Below are 19,427 nucleotides of genomic sequence, written 5' to 3' on the forward strand. Positions count from 1 at the left end.
CATTGTCTAAGTGGCATGGAAAACAGGAGTGGATAACACTTGAAACAAAAACTAAAATGAGCATTGCAAGGGAAGTGACAAGAGAAGATCCCAAATTAAACCCAATAAAGGACTAGGACTAACTAGACACCCCAACCATCACTGAACATAGACCGCAAAGTCCCAGACTCAAAAGCCTTGTGTGATTGTACTTCAGGACTGGAACAACTCCCTAAAATACCAATAGTTTCGAAGGCTAGAAAACAGATCGTAAAACTCAAACCTCGCACCATACCCAACACATGCTAATTGCGCCAACTTGCATGAGTTATAAAAAACTTAAGAAAGTCAACCTAACACAAATTGATCATCCAATCTCTGTTTCCCAAAACTAATATTAAAACCTAATATATATAATTAATAGGCACTAACATTATGTAATTATTCTTAAGCTTGTTTTAAAGTTTTTTTTATTTAAATAGTATGTTATTATTATTTTTTAAATAATTTTAATCACATATCATATTTGTGGGGTTTAAATCAAATGATTTAAACAACTATGATGTCCCCAATAATTGTAAATATTTAATTACTACAGTTAAACAAACAAGATATTACTATTTAAATTTACATATTTAATATTTTGATTGAGTTATGCATAAGGAAAATGTCTAGATGATAACAAATCTTGTAACTCTCACATGTCAGGTAGTTATGATAGGCAGTTACCTATCCCTAACTAGTTCCTTGAATATTTATTCTCAAGGAAGAGATCAAGAGGGTATTAGTACCTGAGATGAAGAAAGGAGAAATAAATGTGAGATTTCCATGTGGATATGTCAGACGGGTCCAAAAGCTAAGTATGGTTAAGACCAAATAGCTGTGACATGATAAAACTGTTAGTCTTAAAGGAAAACATCCTGCATGTGAGTAACAACTCGGGGGAGACTTTGGCCTGAAAGCGAGTCTCAAGGTTGGGAGGAAATTCTACAACTTATGGTTGAACTATATTCAAACAATCGACATTAATTACTACCGAAATCATATAAGTATTTGCAATTTTCTAAAAGTTAATTGTGTTGTCGAAAATAAAGGTAACTATATTATTTGGAAAGGAATATACATATTGATTCAGTAAAGTCCTAATGACTACCAATAGAAGTATATAATCAACATGATAACTATCTAACAGAACTATTAAGTTCTAAAGAAAAGTCAGTAAGGTCTATAATCCAGAATAATAGTTTTCTTTTAAGGAAGTCCTTATTCTAGAGCTTTAATACATAAATCTTAAGTAAGCAGTAAACCTAAAAGAAAGAACCCTGAGAACTATTTAGAAAAGTTTCTAAAATAGAGGGATTACCTTTCTAGAACATAAATGTAAAAATACTACATACATACAACCTGCTACAAGAATAATAAATGATTTTTTTTTTTACACTTTTTGATACATAGTTGGCTAAATACAAGAAACAAATAAATAGATTAAATGCTAAGGCCAAAACAGGCATAATGAAACATTCTAAACTGAAAATCAAAAGAGTTTTCTTTAAGAAAAAGGGGAAATTGAAACTCTGCATAAGATACAACAGTAGGTTTTGTCATTCAGAAATTAGTTGAGTTTCAAACCCAGAACTCTAACCTCAAACAAGTATGGAATATCTCAATAATATCATAACAGGACTGCCGCTGAAATACCCAAGATTATTATATAACTAACAAGTGTTTATCATGTTGGTACACAGGTAGAAACCCCAACTGTAAGCAAAAAAAAATGCTGGAACAACATCTGTGGACCATATAATCTATACCTAAGAAAATGCAATGGGTAATGAGCCAATGCTTCCTTTAAAAATAGAGAAGGAAGAGCTAGTTTGATCAGATACCATAGATCTCTATAAAAAAAATAGACTTGTGCTAGGGAGAACCCGTCTCTTTCCAGTTATGCAAACCAAGAGAGTATTATAAATTCAAAGCTAAAAAAATTCATAAAGAGAGTTCTACATATGGTGAGGAAACCTAGATGCAAAAATTGTCGAGTTATAAATTAACACAAGTTTAGATTGAGAATAATTTACAAAAATTATAACCCATCAAGGGTCGCAACCTTAATAGAATAAATGGTGGCAACATGCTTAGAACTTAAGATAAATATAGCCCCAAGGGATCTTTACACAGAGTCTGGGAGCGCAAAAGTGCTAACAGAGATAAAATCTATGAACAGTCTAACAACTACACATTAAGCTGGCATGAAAAGCCATTAAACCTCTAAGATATACCAACTCTCCAGTCCTAGAGTTCCATGACAATCTATCACATTACCAATAGGTCGGAGGGAGTAATGAGACTGCAACTCATAGACTAGTTTCAAGAGGTAAGGTTTTGTCCCCATGCAACCATACTCTTGTAGAAGGAAACCCTGCAGCAAAATGTGGGCGAAACGTATCAGTAAAAAAATGAACTACTTTTTAAAACAAAAATATTTAACGAATTTAACTCGCAAATGAAATACCAAGTGTAAACTTATAAACTAGATACCTAGCCTGGTTTGTTGTGACATAGTAAACCCGTCAAGACAAAAAGCACTAGAACAATCTCTATGGGCCTGAAAGCCCAACACAAAGTCATGGAAAAGATACGGTAGAATAGGAAGGACTTCATAAAGAACACATAGAAGTAAGAGCAAACCTGTGTAAACCCTGAAACCATGCGCTGAAACTAGAGAACTACGCAAGACAGGAAGTGAAATGTCGAACAACATTCAACAACACAATTGACAAAAGAGATAAGGATTCAATCTTTGTCATTTGATGGAATCACTTTATGGAGGGCCTTCGATGAAGAGATCTTCCGAAGAAAATTCCAACAACTAGAAGGCAATCGGAAGGGCCCAGAAGCCAGTTCCTGCCACCCCTTAGGAATCCTAGATCATCCCATTAGAATTTAGGCTTAAGAATCATTTATAAAATTATTTCTGTAGGTACAGTAAAGTCACCAATGAATGCCACAAGCATGCGAATATCCATTATATTCATTATGTACATTTGGTGGAAGGCTTGGTTTCAAGTCATTAATTTTATGTAACAAATTTATGTGACATGTGTATTAACTTGGTAATTATTACAAATTATATAGATATATATGAAATAATTTTTTTTTCAATATCTAGAGATGTGACAAGTTGTATCAGAGTGCTCAGGTTGCAAAAATGAGACCCTCTGGATCAAAATAATAATAGTGTTTGTGATGTGCATAGAGAAAGAGGAAAAAAACAACCAGCATGAGGAGGACTAGACTTACACCACATAGACCTGTGACAAGAACAGGACCAACATCCTTTCTAGAAAACAATCCCAAGGTATGGGTACAATTGGTAGAGGAGCTGCACAATACCAATGCTACCATTTTTGAAATTTTACAAGAACTAAAGGACGAAACGGCTAGGTTTTCAGAAGATAATGAAAGGGTGATACAAGAAGAGGAGAAAAAAATCAAAAGTTTTTTTGACAGAAAAAAATAAGAGGCGACTCATTCCCATTCTTGAACATGAAAACATGACTTGAGAGTAGGAATCATAACTGAAAACTCAAAAATAGAAGGGGGTGAAGATAATCGAGAGGAAGAATCTAATAATGTATCAAATCACAAAAAGAAAAAATGACAGACAATTAAGTTGCAAGGAGAGTTTTGAAAGATCAAACCTCCCCTATTTGATGGTGAACAAGAGGAAGTTGCTGAAGCCTGGCTTATCAACATGAATAAGTATTTTTAGTTGTATGAATATTATCATAATCTGAAGGCTTGCTTAACCATCTATCAATTGCAAGGAAAAGCCACCTTGTGGTGGGAGGAGGTGAAGATGGTATGTGGAGTTAATGAGCAAAATATAATGTGGGAAAAGTTTCAAAGGTATTTTAAGGAGAAATATTTAACTAAAATATTTTACGATGAGAAGGTGAAAGAGTTTCATGACCTTCGACTAGGTGAGTTGTCTATAGATGAGTTCATAACAAAATTCACATCTTTGCTGCGATATGTTCCCTACATATGGGAAGAGAAAGCAAAAGTGTAAAGATTTATTAGTAGTTTTCTGCTATTCATGAAGGAACACCTCAAATTTAACAACCCAAAGACCATGGAGGAAGTTATACAAAAGACTCGTATATGCTATTAGCAAAACAGACCAAAGGGTGATGGAGGAAAGAGGTGGTCTGATAAAAATGGAATTAAATTTGCCTCTAGAAGAAAAGGAAATAATATTGTTGTCAACAAAGGACCCCATAAAGGTCAACAAATTCAAAAGATGAATAGAAATCCTCCTAGATTTAAATTTCCAAGCGAGTCCAAGATAAATGAACAATATGGAAGAATTGAAGTGGAAGCAGCAGCTAGACCCCTAGTACAGTGCTGGGGATGTGGAGGAACACATTATGTTAAAAATTGTCCATACTGCAAGGGAACATATCAAGTGGCATATATTCAAGAAGCATCAATTGTGGGAGAAGTAGCGAGGAGTATTCCTAAAATTAATGTTGCCCTCGAATATCATCAAGTGGAGTACGAACCAACAATGGTCGAATTCGAAGGTAAGATCTTCAACCAAACTATATCTATTTTGATTGATCCAAGAGCTACTTTGAATTATGTAAGCCCAAAAGTGGTTGAGTAATGTCATTTACAGTCTGTTAAATTTAAAAACCCTTGGCTAGTACAACTCACCACAGGGGCAAAGAGAAGGGTGTTGGCTAAAGTCAGCAATTGCCCTCTGAATCTAGCAGGCCAGCCTATTATGGAAGATCTGAATGTATTACCGTTAGGATCATATGATGTCTTAATAGGTATGGATTGGTTGGAGAAGCGTTGGTCCCTCGTTAATTGTAAAGATAAAACTATTAATTACATTGATGAAGTATGAGATAAGAAATTCAGGATATACAAACACCACTGAAAATAAGATCGGTAACATCCTCTCAATTAGCGAAATGTATTTGAAAGGGATAGCAAATTTATGCCATAGAGGTGGGGTATATCCATTAAATAGAAAATTATGGTACTTTAGAAAATATACTTGTAGTACAAGATTTTCCAGACGTGTTTCCCAAGGAGATTCCGGGACTTCCTTGAAAGAGGAATATAGATTTTACTATTGAGTGGATCCCTAGAGATGCATCGATATCCCGAGCCCCTTATCGTATGAGCGTACCAAAACTGACTGAATTAAAAATGCAGTTACAGGAACTACTTGATAAAAAGTATATACGCCCTAGTGTCTCACCTTGCGGAGCTCCTGTACTCTTCATCAAAAAGAAATATGAAACCTTATGGATGTGTATGGATTACCGACAACTAAACAAGCTGGAAGTTAAGAATAAATACCCTTTGCCTCATATTGATGAATTGTTTAACCAAGTAAAGGGAGCGACCATATTTTCGAAGATTGATCTTCACTCAGGGTACCATCAAATTAGGACAAACCAAGAAGATATAGCCAAAACAACCTTTAGAAGTGACTATAGGAATTACTAGTTCATTGTGTTACCGTTTGGGTTAACTAACGCTCCCGCAACTTTCATCTGTCTAATGAACAATGTTTTTCATCAATATTTGGATAAGTTTGTGCTAATATTTATTGATGATATATTGATCTATTCATGGAATATAGAAGAGCATACGGAACATCTATGAATTGTCTTGCAAACCTCGAGGGAGTATCAGTTGTACACCAATTACAGAGAATGTGATTTCTTTAAAGAATAGACTCAATATTTGGGGCACATCATTACCAGGATGGGATTGTTGTGGACCTAGAGAAAATAGAAACCATAATGCAATGGCGAGTACCAAAGAATGTAGCTGATATAAGATCATTCATGGGTCTGGGTGGATACTATAGGAGGTTTGTTGAAGGATTCACTAGGGTAGCATACCACATTACCTCTTTGCAAAAGAAATCGAAAACCTTCACTTGGACCACAAACTGTCAAAAAAGTTTTGACTAGCTAAAGCACTTGCTTACTACTGCACCTATTCTAAGTATTGCAGACCCAAATAAAGAATACATTGTTTGTACGGATGCCAACAAGGAAGGAGTTGGCGATGTGCTAATGCAAGAGAGAAAAGTTATCGTTTATGAATCTCGAAAACTTAAGGAGCATGAACAAAAGTATTCTAAATACAATTTGGACCTAACAGTAGTAATCCACGCATTAGAAATCTAGCGACATTATTCATTGGGTAAGAAGTTTTTATTAATGACAAATCATCATAGTTTACATAACTATTTCAACTAGCCTAGTATGAATGCTAGGCAAGCCTGTTGGGTCGATTTATTTAGTGAATTCGACTTTGAAATCAAACATTTAAAGGGTAAATAGAGCCGAGTCGCAGGTGCCTTAAGTCGGAAAGTAAATTGTATTTATGAAATCTCTTTTAGTGAAGTGCATACCACTTTTAAAGAGCACATTAAAGGAGAAGCAATACAAGATCCTGAATATAAGATTTTATGGTAGCAAGCTAAAAATCTGAACAACAACAAACAACAGCTGGGATATGAGGTAAACTAAGAAGGTATGTTTATTTATAGAGGGAAAATGTATGTACAAAACCAGAAAGATATTAAACAATTAATTTTGGACTAATACCATAAAATTCCTTATGCAGGCCATCCCGGATATCATAAATTAATCACTACACTCGGATAAGAATATTTCTAGCCCAGTATGAAGAAAGAGGTGGTTGAATATTTGGCTCATTGTTTGTAGTGTCAAAAAGTGAAACCAAAACATTGACACCCAACTAGACTACTCCACCCATTGCCTATACCAGAAAGGAAATGGGAAACTATTTCCATTGATTTTATTACAGTACTACCTAAGTCTAAAAAGAAGAATGACTCAATAATGGTGGTGGTATGCATGTTGAGCAATTTTGCTCACTTCATACCAATACAGTTTACTTTTAAGGCTGTTCAAATTGCTAACATATTCATGCAAAGTATTTTTAGACTACATGGAATACCAAGGGTTATAATTTCTGATAGTGATTTAAAATTGACATCAACTTTTTGGAAAGCCTTATTTCAAGGCTTAGGCACACAGCTACATTTTAGCATTTCCTATCACCCTCAAAAGGATGGCCAAACTGAGTGGGTGAATCAAATAGTAGAAGATATGTTACTTATGTAATGCAACAACCTTCTAAATGGGAGGATTATATACATTTGGTGGAGTTTGCTTACAATAATAGTTACCATACATATTTTCAAATGAGTATGTTTGAAGTATTATATGGACACAGGTGCAGGACACCCTCAAGTTGGGGTGGTCCGGAGGATAAGCTAATGTTGGGTCCTGACATGTTAAAAGAGATGGAAGATATGGTTAAAAAGGTGTACTTCAATTTAAAGACTGCCCAAGATCAACATAAAAAAAATTTGACCGGAAGAGAAGTTTTCAGGAGTTTTAATTCAGAGATCATGTTTATGTTCGTGTACAAGCTAAGAAGAGTACTCTACATTGGGGTGGGTGTGCTAAGTTAGCACCCTGATTTTGTGGTCCCTTTCAAATTCTGGCCCACATTGGACATGTGGATTATCAGCTTGCTTTTCCGAGCCACATATGTGTGCATAATGTTTTTCATGTTTCTTTGATAAAAAAATATATATATATGATCCCAGCCATATAATCAATTGGGAGGATATATAGGGAGAATTGGAAGAAAAATTCTTGGTAAAACCCCTGGGTAACCTCGATTAGATAGAAGTAATGTTGCGGAGAAAAGTTATCACCCAAGTTAAAGTGAAATGGCAGCACTTTGGGCTAGAGGAGGCCACCTGGGAGGACGAATGGGTCATGAGGGAGACTTTTCCAAATCTATTTGTAGCAGAGAAACATCAGGACGATGTTTAATCTTAGGGGGGGAAGATGTGATGTCTCCAGCAATTGAAAATAATTAATTACTACAGTTAAACGAATTGGATATTACTATATTACTATCTAAATTTATATATTTAATATTTTGATTAAGTTATGCATAAGGAAAATGTATGGATGATAACAAATCATGTAACTCTCACATGTCAGGTAGTTAGGATAGGCAGTTACCTATCCCTAACTACTTCCTTGAAGATTTATTCTCAAGGAAGAGATCAAGAGGGTATTAGTACCTAAGATGAAGAAAGGATAAATAAAGGAGAGGTCCAAAATCTAAGTCTGATTAAGACCAGATAGTTGTGACATGATAAGGTTGTTAGTTTTAAAGGAAAACATCTTGCATGTGAGTAACATCTCGAGGGGAGAATTTGGCCTGTAAGCAAGTCTGAAGGTTTGGAAAGGAATATACGTGTTGATTCAGTAAAGTCCTAATGACTAACAATAGAAGTATATAATCAGCATGCTAGCTATCTAAAAAAACTATTAAGTTCTAAAGAAAATGTAGTAAGGTCTATAATTCAAGATAACCGTTTCCTTTTAAACAATTCCTTATTCTAGAGATTTAATACATAAATCTTAAGTAAGAAGTAAACATGAAAGAAAGAACCCTCAGAACTAGCTAGAAAACTTTCTAAAATAGAGGGATTACCTTTCCAGAATAGAAATGTAAAAATACTACATACAAACAACATGCTTATGGAATACTAAACGAATTTTTTTGACCCTTTTTGATACTTCATTGGCTAAATACAAGAAACAAATAAACATATTAAATTCTAAGGTCAAAAAAAGCATAAGGAAACATTCTAAACTGAAAATCAAAATATTTTTTCTTAAGAAAAAAGGGAAGTTGAAACTGTGCATAAGTTACAACAGTAGGTTCTTCCATTCCTAAATTATTTGAGTTTCAAACCCAAAACTATAACCTCAAACAAGTATGGAATATTTGAATAATATCATAACAGGATTGCCACTGAAATACCCAAGATTATTATAAAACTAACAAGTGTTTATCATGTTGGTACACGGGTAGAAACCCCAACTGTAAGCAAAAACAAATGCTAGAACGCCATCTAAGGACCATATAATCTATACCAAAGAAAATGTAATGGGTAATTGACTAATGCTTCCTTTAAAAATAGAGAAGGAAGAGCCAATTCAAATACCATAGATCTCTATAAAAAAATAGACCTATGCCAGGGAGAACACATCTCTTTCCGGTTATGCAAACCAAGAGACTATCATAAATTCAAAGCTCAAAAAATTCATAAAGAGAGTTCTACATCTAGTGAGGAAACCTCGATACAAAAATTGCCATCTTATAAATTAACACAAGTTCAGATAGAGATTAATTTACAAAAATTATAACCCATCACAAGCCACATTCTTAATAGGAGAAATGAGGACACCATGTTTAGAACTTAAGATAGATATAGCCACAAGGCATCTTTACGCAGAGTCTAGGAGCATAAAAGCCCTAACAGAGATAAAATCTATGAATAGTTTAAGAACTACACATTAAGTTGGCATAAAAAGAAATTAAACCTCTAAGACAACCCAACTCTTCAATCTTAGAGTCCCAGGACAATCTATCACATTACCCGGAGGCCAGAGGGAGTAATAAGATTGCAACCCGTAGACTGGTTTGAAGAGGTAAAGTTTTGTCCCCATGCAACCATACTCTTGCAGAAGGAAACCCTCCGACGAAACCTACTAATAAATATATGAACAACTTGTTAAAACAAAGAAATTTAATGAATTTAACTTGCAAATGAGATGCCAAGTGTAAATGTATTAACTAGATACCTAGACTGGTTTGGCGTGATAGAGTAAACCCTTCAAGACAGAAAGTGTCGGAACAATCTTTACAGACCTCACAGCCCAACACATAGTCATGGAAAAGTTACAATAGAACAAGAAGGACTTCATCAACATCACAGAGAAGTAAGAGTGAACCTATGTAAACTCTAAAGCCATGGGCCAAAACCAGAGAGCTCTACCTGACATGAAGTGAAATGTCGAACATTCAACAACACAATTGACAAAAGAGATAAGGATTCAATCTTCGCCATTGGTTGGAATCTCTTTATGGAGGGTTGTTGATGTGGAGATATTCCCGAGAAAATGCCAATAGTTGAAAGGTAGTCGGAAGGGCCCAGAACCTTGTTCCTGCCAACCCTAGGGAATCCAAGATCCTCGCATTAGACTTTAGGCTTAAGAATAATTTATAAAATTATTTCGATAGGTACAGTAAAATCACCAATAAATGTCACAAGTATGAGAATATCCATTATATTCATTATATACATTTAATGAAAAGCTTTATCTCAAGTCATTAATTTTATGTGTCAGGTGTATTAACTTGATAATTATTACAAAATATAAATATATATAAATATATATATATATATATATAATTTATTTATTTTACTTTATTTTATTATCTACAAATGTGACAACAACTCTAATATTATTGGTATCACCTTATATTAAAAATAGCATGTGATACCACCACCTCATAATTTCTTTGCTATCATTTTATAATATAGGAGTTTGCTGATTTTGTAATTAAATTTGTTATTTTTTCATAATTGATTTGAATAATAAATTGCATATCAAAATTAAAAATAAAAATTAATTATATATAATAATTTTTAGTTATAAGAATTATTATATTGAATTATTATGTAATAATAAAAATAACAATCATTACATACTTTTGTAAATATAAAATAATCTATATTATTTTATTTTATTTTTGAAACTATTATATATATTTTAATTATATATTTTATATATTTAATTTATTTTTTTAAATTTGACCCACCGGGTTTGATCGCAAAACCTCATGGGAACTAACTCCTTACTATCAAGGCTACGGTAATCAAACTAACCCATAGGAATTAAATTTAAAGTTTTTAAATGATGTTTAGACATATTAATTTCAACTCATATAACTCATATAAGTATCATATTTGTATTTTAAATATTGTTTGACTTTAAAATTGCTTATACTTTATATGCATATTTATATTTATATTTTTAATAAATAATTAGTATGTATACATGTATTTTATGCTTTATATTTTTAGGTGTGTTAATTTATATTTTATTATTGCATTTAAAATTTGGCATCTATTTTTGAATAATTGAGTATAATTTGGTAGAGTTTATTTTGTTTTCGTGCTTGTGTTTATGTTTATGATCAGTATGGATGGTTTTTGTGAATTTTAATTTTAATTTTATTTATATATATATGGTTTTTGTGAATTTTAATTTTAATTATATATTATATATAATTTGTATGTGTAATTAATTGTATGGGTAATTTTATATATATTTGCATATCATATATTATTTTCTGAATTCAGGTTTTTGTGATACCTAATGAATTAAGAAAAAAAAATTTTGGGTAGAAATCATATAACAGATTTTTAGTGGAGATATGTTTTGAACCAATACATTTATTAGTTTAAAACACATCAACCAAAAATTTCTATTATATAATTTATACCGAAAAAGATCATATAAAAAGATCATATAAAATCATATATTATACTAATGTTTTTTTTTATAGATTCTATTTCTATTTTATTTAAATAATTTATTTATTTTCTATTTATACTGTTGACGTTTGATATTATATATATATTTTTGATATACATCTTTAATATTAAGAATATTTATGTTTTGTATGAATAAGTTTTTTAAACTTTATATGCTTATTTTAATATTGATTTACATTTCTATTTTGCGTGTTTGATATTAAATTGTTTGTACTGTCTATATGTATTTATATTTTATTTTTCAAATTTTTTATATATAGTTGTATTTCATATTTTGTATATATAATTATATGTTATATTTGTATTCATAATGTATTTTTTTCCATGTTGACATTATATATATATATAAATATAAATATAAATATAAATAATTTATATGTGTTTTTATTTATATTTTGTACCAGTATTTATACTTTCCAGATTGCAGTTGTATTGAATGTGCATTCATGTTTTACATGGAAATTAACTTTGATTTGTTTTATGTTTATATTTATATTTTAAATGTATATTTGTAATTTTTAATTATATAGGTTTGAGCTATGTTTCTATGTTTTCAATGATGGGGAATAAACCTCTTTGTATTGGTCAATCTATTTGCCTTTATGCTTTCTATCTAATATTGTATTGGTTATAATTTTTTAATCTATAATTTAAATGTTTAATATTAGATGTAATTAATGAGTATATTAGTGTTTTGATTTTGTATTTATATATATATTTTATGTATGTTTTGTTTATATATTTATATTTGTATTGATTATATATTTTTGTTTTAAAATTTTGATGGTGAGATTGTCTATATTTAATATCTATCTTTATATTTTATACATTGTGTTTTTTTAATTGCGTTTGTGAGTTTTTTTAATATTTGATAATAACGTTTTTCATATTTTGCATGTGTATATGGGTATTTATATATTTTCTTTTAATATCTACTTTTTATATGTATCAATTATGGATTTAGATTTTATATATTTAATATTAGAATGGTTTATAATTTTTATTTTTTTAGTTTTTAATTATTTATTCAAATATATTTAAGTATATAATAAATTTTTAGTCGATAATATAACCAAATATAATTTCCATGTAAATATGTATCATTAAAATTTAATATAAATCTATTTTAATATTGGATCTACCAAGTGTTTAGAGAGATTAAATCTCTCAAAGTCTAAACTTGTAATGCTTGAGAAAAATTTTGCATATCAAGAAATTTCATGAGTTAAGATGGATCTATGCTAGTTTTGAACACATTAATAAAATGTTCTATATATAAAGAACTTTTAATTTTTACTTGTTTTGTATAGTGTTACATGTAAATTTTGTTTTATAGTTGGTTATTTTTGTAAGGTATATACTTATAAAACCCCATTTTTTATTTTTCAGTCTAGAGTTTCTTTGGAAAAAGATTGTAATTTTGGTGAATAAGAGGGTTCTTGCATTTTTTGTTTTAAGATATAACTATGTACTACCTAATGTAATTTCCATCAACACTTGCATATAAGTACAACTTTTTCATTCTAGTTAAAATAAAAAATATTATTTTTACATTTCATTTTGAATCCCATATTAAGTTGCCAAAGAATTGCATATCTCTTTCCTTCTAAAAAATAAATTATTTTTCTTTTACTTGCAATTACTTTGTTTCTCTATATAAAATTTGATATAAAATTAAATTGGAAATTCAACTATTTTATTCGTGGCAGACATGATATTTTCTATTATTAGTATTTTTTAATTCGCTAGTGTAAGTATTATTTTATTATCTTTAAATATAAGGTTATGTGACAACATCTTCCTCATATTGGGTTTTAGAGCACTTCTCTGGAAAAAAAATATAAATTTCATCATGATTAATCTATGACAAATAATAAATCTAGTACTTGTGGCTGTTTATTTTTGACAGTTTTCTCAATTAAATGTAAAATTTGGTTAAAAAATATATAATATATAAAAATATTTTATATTTGATAATGTATCATGAATACTTAATAAGAGATTTTTGGGTAAATAATATAGATTATTTTAAAAATGGGTGTCCAAATTGTTTTTTTGTTTTACTTCATTAAAAAAGATTAAAATGACAATTAAATACTATTACATTGGTCAACATAAAAGTATTGAAATTCTAGCATACTAAATTATAGAATTGCCTCTCAACGAAATTCAATATAAATGATCATATTATAAACTTATATATATATATATATATATATATATATATATATATATATATATATATATAATAATAATAATAAATATGTATAGTGGTACATTCATATATTTGACATTACCTAATAATCATTGGAATCAATATATGTGCTTCTTAATATCTATAGTTTATTTTAAACCTTTTAAGTTTATGGGACACACTTAACTTCCTAGATGATTTTAAGAAGACAAATTTATAAAAATTTCATGCTTCACTAAACCTAACCTAAATCTCCATGTCAAAGGTTTCCATTATCTTCAATTCATCATCAATATGAATGAATTGCTAACATGTGCTATTGGAAATGACACCCTAGGTTCATGTTTCATCCCATGATAGTGTATTTCCAAAATCTGAAACTATTTAATTTTACAATATCATTCTTTAATGTATATTTGAATTATCTTTATATTATCAATTTAGTCATGAAATACAACTAGTGAACCCATTATAATACTAACACCTTTAATCATAATATAAATTATTTACTTTGTTATTAATATCATAATATTATTATCAATTTTAACCCATTATGATAACAATACATGTAATCATGATATAAACTATTTATTAAAATATTTATATTAATATCATAATATTATTATCAATTATTATATTAAACACAACTCTTTTTATTCAAAGCAATTTTTTATCGCTTCCTCAAACAACATTTTTTTTGCGCCTTTTATTAAAATATTTACTTTCATATTAATATCATACTATTATTATTAATTAATATATTAAACACAACTCTTTTTATTCAAAGCGATTTTCTATCGGTTCCTCGAAAATCATTTTTTTTTTTGCCTCTTGCACATAACTTTATTTTATTCAAATAAAACTATTGGTCCAATTTCCAAAACCAATGAGTTTACTATTATAATTTAGGACCCATATAACTTCACCTATTACTCTACCCTATTGAGTTTTTTGCAATCTCACATTCCACAACAATGTGTAATCGAGAAAGTATCTCGTAAAGTCATCACACGGGGAATCCATCCTTCCCACCTGGATTCCCATATTAATTATCCCATGAGAGACTTTGTCAATATTCCATCCTTGGGTGCTTTCCCATATTCATTATCCCATGAGATTTGGACTTTGTCAATATTCCATCCTTGGGTGCCCATGCGAAGGTATAACATTTTGTCATTATCTTGTATAGTCTTATTCTCTTGCATTTTACATCATCCAACAAATACAATATAATAAATGCGGATGCAGCGAAAACCTCCCACGAGATCATCGGAGGTGAACTCCATCCTCCGATGCGTACATTCGTGCGTTGGTCATCCCCATGCGTTTTGTACCTACTCTATATTTCATTATCCTTGGATACACACATAGAGGTATAGGACTCAATCGATCTCCCCCTTTCTAGACATAGTCTTCTGCCTGGATGATCCCATCACCATTGTAGTAAGTAAATCAAATAGTCAATACAAATAACAAAGAAAATATGAGTAGTTTTTAGATTTTTTTTTTGAGTTTTTAATGGATTTTCTGCTAAGAATTTTTCTAAAAAATTTGATGTTAAATATTGATTTGTTTTGTTTAAAATAGCTTTTTTTCACTGCATATATAGATTCAGCACTCCAAAAAAATTTTGGGGAACTTTGATTGTGAAGAGTTTATCTATCAAATTTGTGATTTCAATAAATCACTACTAGATTCTAGAAAAAATGGAACTATTTTTTTCTTGATCTAATTTGTCTAAAATCCTAGAAAAATTCATTGAAATCCAAATCAACTCTTCACTCCAGGGTTTTTTAAATATGCGAAATCTATATATACAATAAAAAACAAAATACAAATAAAAATTTAGACACAAAATTTTTTACCGGATTCGAACCAAAACTCCGGCACTTAAATACTAACTTTATTAGTAAATACTAACTTTATTAGTAGTATCTGCACACATGTCGATTGAAAAATCACAATAACCCTAACCCTAAATAGTATTAGATGTTTTCACGAACATTTACGTTCAGATCAAAACATTGACCAGGCACTTACCATAGGGATCCGATGAAGAACCACTCAAACATTTTCTCATGGTTAATTCAGCGCAGATTTTCGGGACAAAGAAAAAAGCCAGATGCATTTCAACATACACGCGTGGTACCTATGTACATATTTCGATTTAAAAATCCCATGATACAACTCTTACTAGATATGTTTCCACGAAACATCAAAACTTTGAGCAGGCACTCACCATATGGATACGATGAGAACTCATTTTAAGATAGTTATTCCGTACATCTCAACGGTTAGGATCTTTCCCCACAGGAAGACTACAACTGTCCCTTTGTGCAGACATGGATGGCATCCACAGCTGCAAATGCAAAAAAGTCTTCCCCCTTGAATCCGCGTATCTAGGGCGATTTTGTTTTGATAACTTCTAAAATACCAAACTCCATATAGGTGGCTTTCATATTCTAAATTGTATCACGCAATTTCTAAATGCCTTGTGGGATGACTGGCGGCTTGTGGGAACGAAGAAAGAGTAGAGCATACGCTCCTGCCCATCATTGGACCTTTCAACACAGGCAGGCAGTGATGGGGCTAAGATACACTGGCAAATGCCCGATTGACTCATTAGGGAGCTCATAGATAACTAATCAAGGTACAATAGGCCAGGTCTACGTGACGTTGTAGATACGAGGAGCAACATCGCTCCCTTCATCTCATACACTCTTCTGCAGCTTCACACCTTGCCCTAAGGGCAGGGATTAATTGTTGTGGTTGCACTCGCATGTAGATTTGATCATGAGGTGTATTCGAATAAATTCTTGATTTTACTCTGTGTCGAGGTTTACGGACATAGGTGGTTTCCTCCTCTAATATCATAGTGATTAGCTGAGGGCAATATAACATAAGTATTTTATTCATTTATATCGCAATTTTTTATTATTTTTTTTTATGTTGGGTGAGTTTCTAGAAAGTGGAAATGTTGGGAACTTCAGGTACGTCGAGAACAACTAGAGGTTTCCCCAAAATTTAAAGGAAATAATATTATTATATAATAATCAAAATTAATATTAAAACAAAATATTAAAATATTAAAATCAATTTAAATACATAATCTTTCTTATATATAAATATATTCTCCGGGTGTATCGTTTCCTAAGTCTCTCCCCTTTATATATATAAAATATTAAAATGTCAAGTTCATTATCAGTTCTATGATACATGATTAGTAATTGAAACAATCTACCTTAAAAATACAAAGGAACAATTTTACCCATGTTTCTCTAGTTATTCTTATGAGAAAAAGTAAAGCCACTCTAATGGTTATGGTTAAGCATTGACTACCACAAACAATATGCACACAATCTTCTGCGATACATATGCATAAACAAAAATATAAATACTCAACAGCATGACGTCCCAGTGTCCCGCTTACATTGAGGTCACACTTTTCCTTAACACATCAAGTGATTGCTCTAGTTTCTCAATTAAGGATATCAGTGTTAAGAATGTCTTTGCCCTTTCTACAAGCTTTATATTCCCCAACCCCGAAAAACATGGGAACTCTAAAAAAAAATCTTCAAAACTCCTTAAACTTTGCATAGCTCCCATTGCAGCTCCCACAAAAAAGAAAATATTTTCATCCAATTCCAAAGCTTCCAAAGCACCAGAACCACCTCTAAAGAATAGTTCCGTGTAACAGAAATTATTTTTCATTCTCTTCCTTTCCTTATATTAAAGTTTATCATATCCTACTAAATCTTACTCAGCACAGATATTAAACTTATTTCATGGCATATTAAAGATCATACATGTCGTTTTTACGAATGATGGGTGATATGTTAAAACCACATCCTTTCTAACCGAATGCTAAGAATATGTAGTTCAACTTATTCAAAACTGAAGAACATAAAAGATTTTAAAATACTTAGTTTTAAAAAAAAAAATTAGTAATGAATGAATTGGTTTTATATATTTAACAGAATAATAGATTTTCAAAGTTTTACTGACTATGAATATAATTAATATATATTATTAAACACAAACTATTTATTAATTATTATATATTATTAAACACAAACTATTTATTATAATTAAGATGTATGTTTAAATATTTGTATTGTAATTAAAATATATTTCTGAATATTTTTAATAAATCAAATGTTGTTTTAAATAGCAAATTACAAAAATATGAAGTGTATTTGTTTTTTCTTTACAGCTTGAAGTTAATCTATATATATATATATACTTATTTATTTATTGTTTATAAATGGATTTAACATTTTGAAAAAAATGAACACTTAGATTGTGTAGACAAAGCACCTTAATTCAATTAACTTTTTTCTGATTTAAAAAAAATAACTGAAAATAACTATGAAAATAGATCAGTAAAAATGCTTGAAATATTTTAACTACAATTTTTCTCTTCAATTTCCATATATAATATATAAATAGTTTTGTTTTTAAAACCATATAAAACATATACATAATTTACATTGGAATGTAATAACTAAAATATTTTATTCATTATTTACTTTATTTTTAAAATTTTATTATTATTTTAAAAAATTTACATATTAATTTTACATTAAAATTTAAATGAATCATTTTCTTAATTTAACTGATTATTTTTACTTTCAACTAATTCTTTTCTTTTCTTTTCTTTGAACATTGACATATTTTATTATGTTAGTATTATTTATTTTTTTATTTTTTCTCAAATTATACATATTATGTAAAAAAATAAGATTTTTTTTACATATAATTATTTCAGCTGGGTAAAGTTCATATAAAATTAAGTTATTTCACATGAATATGGAAATGTTTTATTTATGGCTACAAAATGAGTGAAATATTTTTTTACTACATCTTCATATTGCATTGCAAGATCAACAATGAACTATGTGAATGGAATTATTAAATTTTTGTAATTTTTTTAATTAAAAATAATTAAACATATATCTTCATGTTTGTCATTTTATTATAATAGACATTATTTTTATTTAGATAATATTTCATTTTTGCTTTAATTTTTTTAAATATCAACTCTAAATTGGACACCAAAAAATTTACACACTTACTTCATACTAAATTATAAAATACATCTTTTTAATATAATTATCAAAATAAATTAAAAAATTAACTTTAAATAAAATATTTTGTAATTATCAATATCAAATAATTAATAAAAACACCCATAACTTTAATTTTGATCTCCAACATTTATATTTCCCTTACACAGACTTTTTAAATTTCAAAACCCATTACCTATTTCATATCTCCTTTCCCAAATTTATTACCATAAATATTCTTAATCTAGCCATAAAACTTATACTAAATATTAAGAACATGTTCCCTTTTACACGGCACTGTTTTGACACGCATAATTCGCAAGTAACTAATAATGACTTTTTCTTCAATTGTCACGACCTTTCATATTCACAAAAATATTAGACATGGATTGGATGCCTCTGAAATATTCTTGAACAGTGCCCTGTTGTCACTCTGGTTAGCGTCTCATTTTTCCATTTTCATGATACGGTAATTCTATCGATTATTAAACCTTTATTTTACAATGTTTAAAATATATTTAAAATTAAAGTTATAAAAAATATTAAAAAATTATTTAAATTACAAATTATTTATTATTATAGAAATAAAATTAAAATAAATTTAAGTTCTATATATAAACTAAATTTGTGCGAAGAACAGGCAATGGAGGTTACAATATCAATTTTCAATGCTACCAACTATATATTTTTT

Source organism: Pinus tabuliformis, chromosome 8 (assembly GCF_031772625.1).
Source record: "Pinus tabuliformis cultivar Carrire ecotype Pingquan chromosome 8, CPIR1, whole genome shotgun sequence".
NCBI lineage: Eukaryota > Viridiplantae > Streptophyta > Pinopsida > Pinales > Pinaceae > Pinus > Pinus tabuliformis.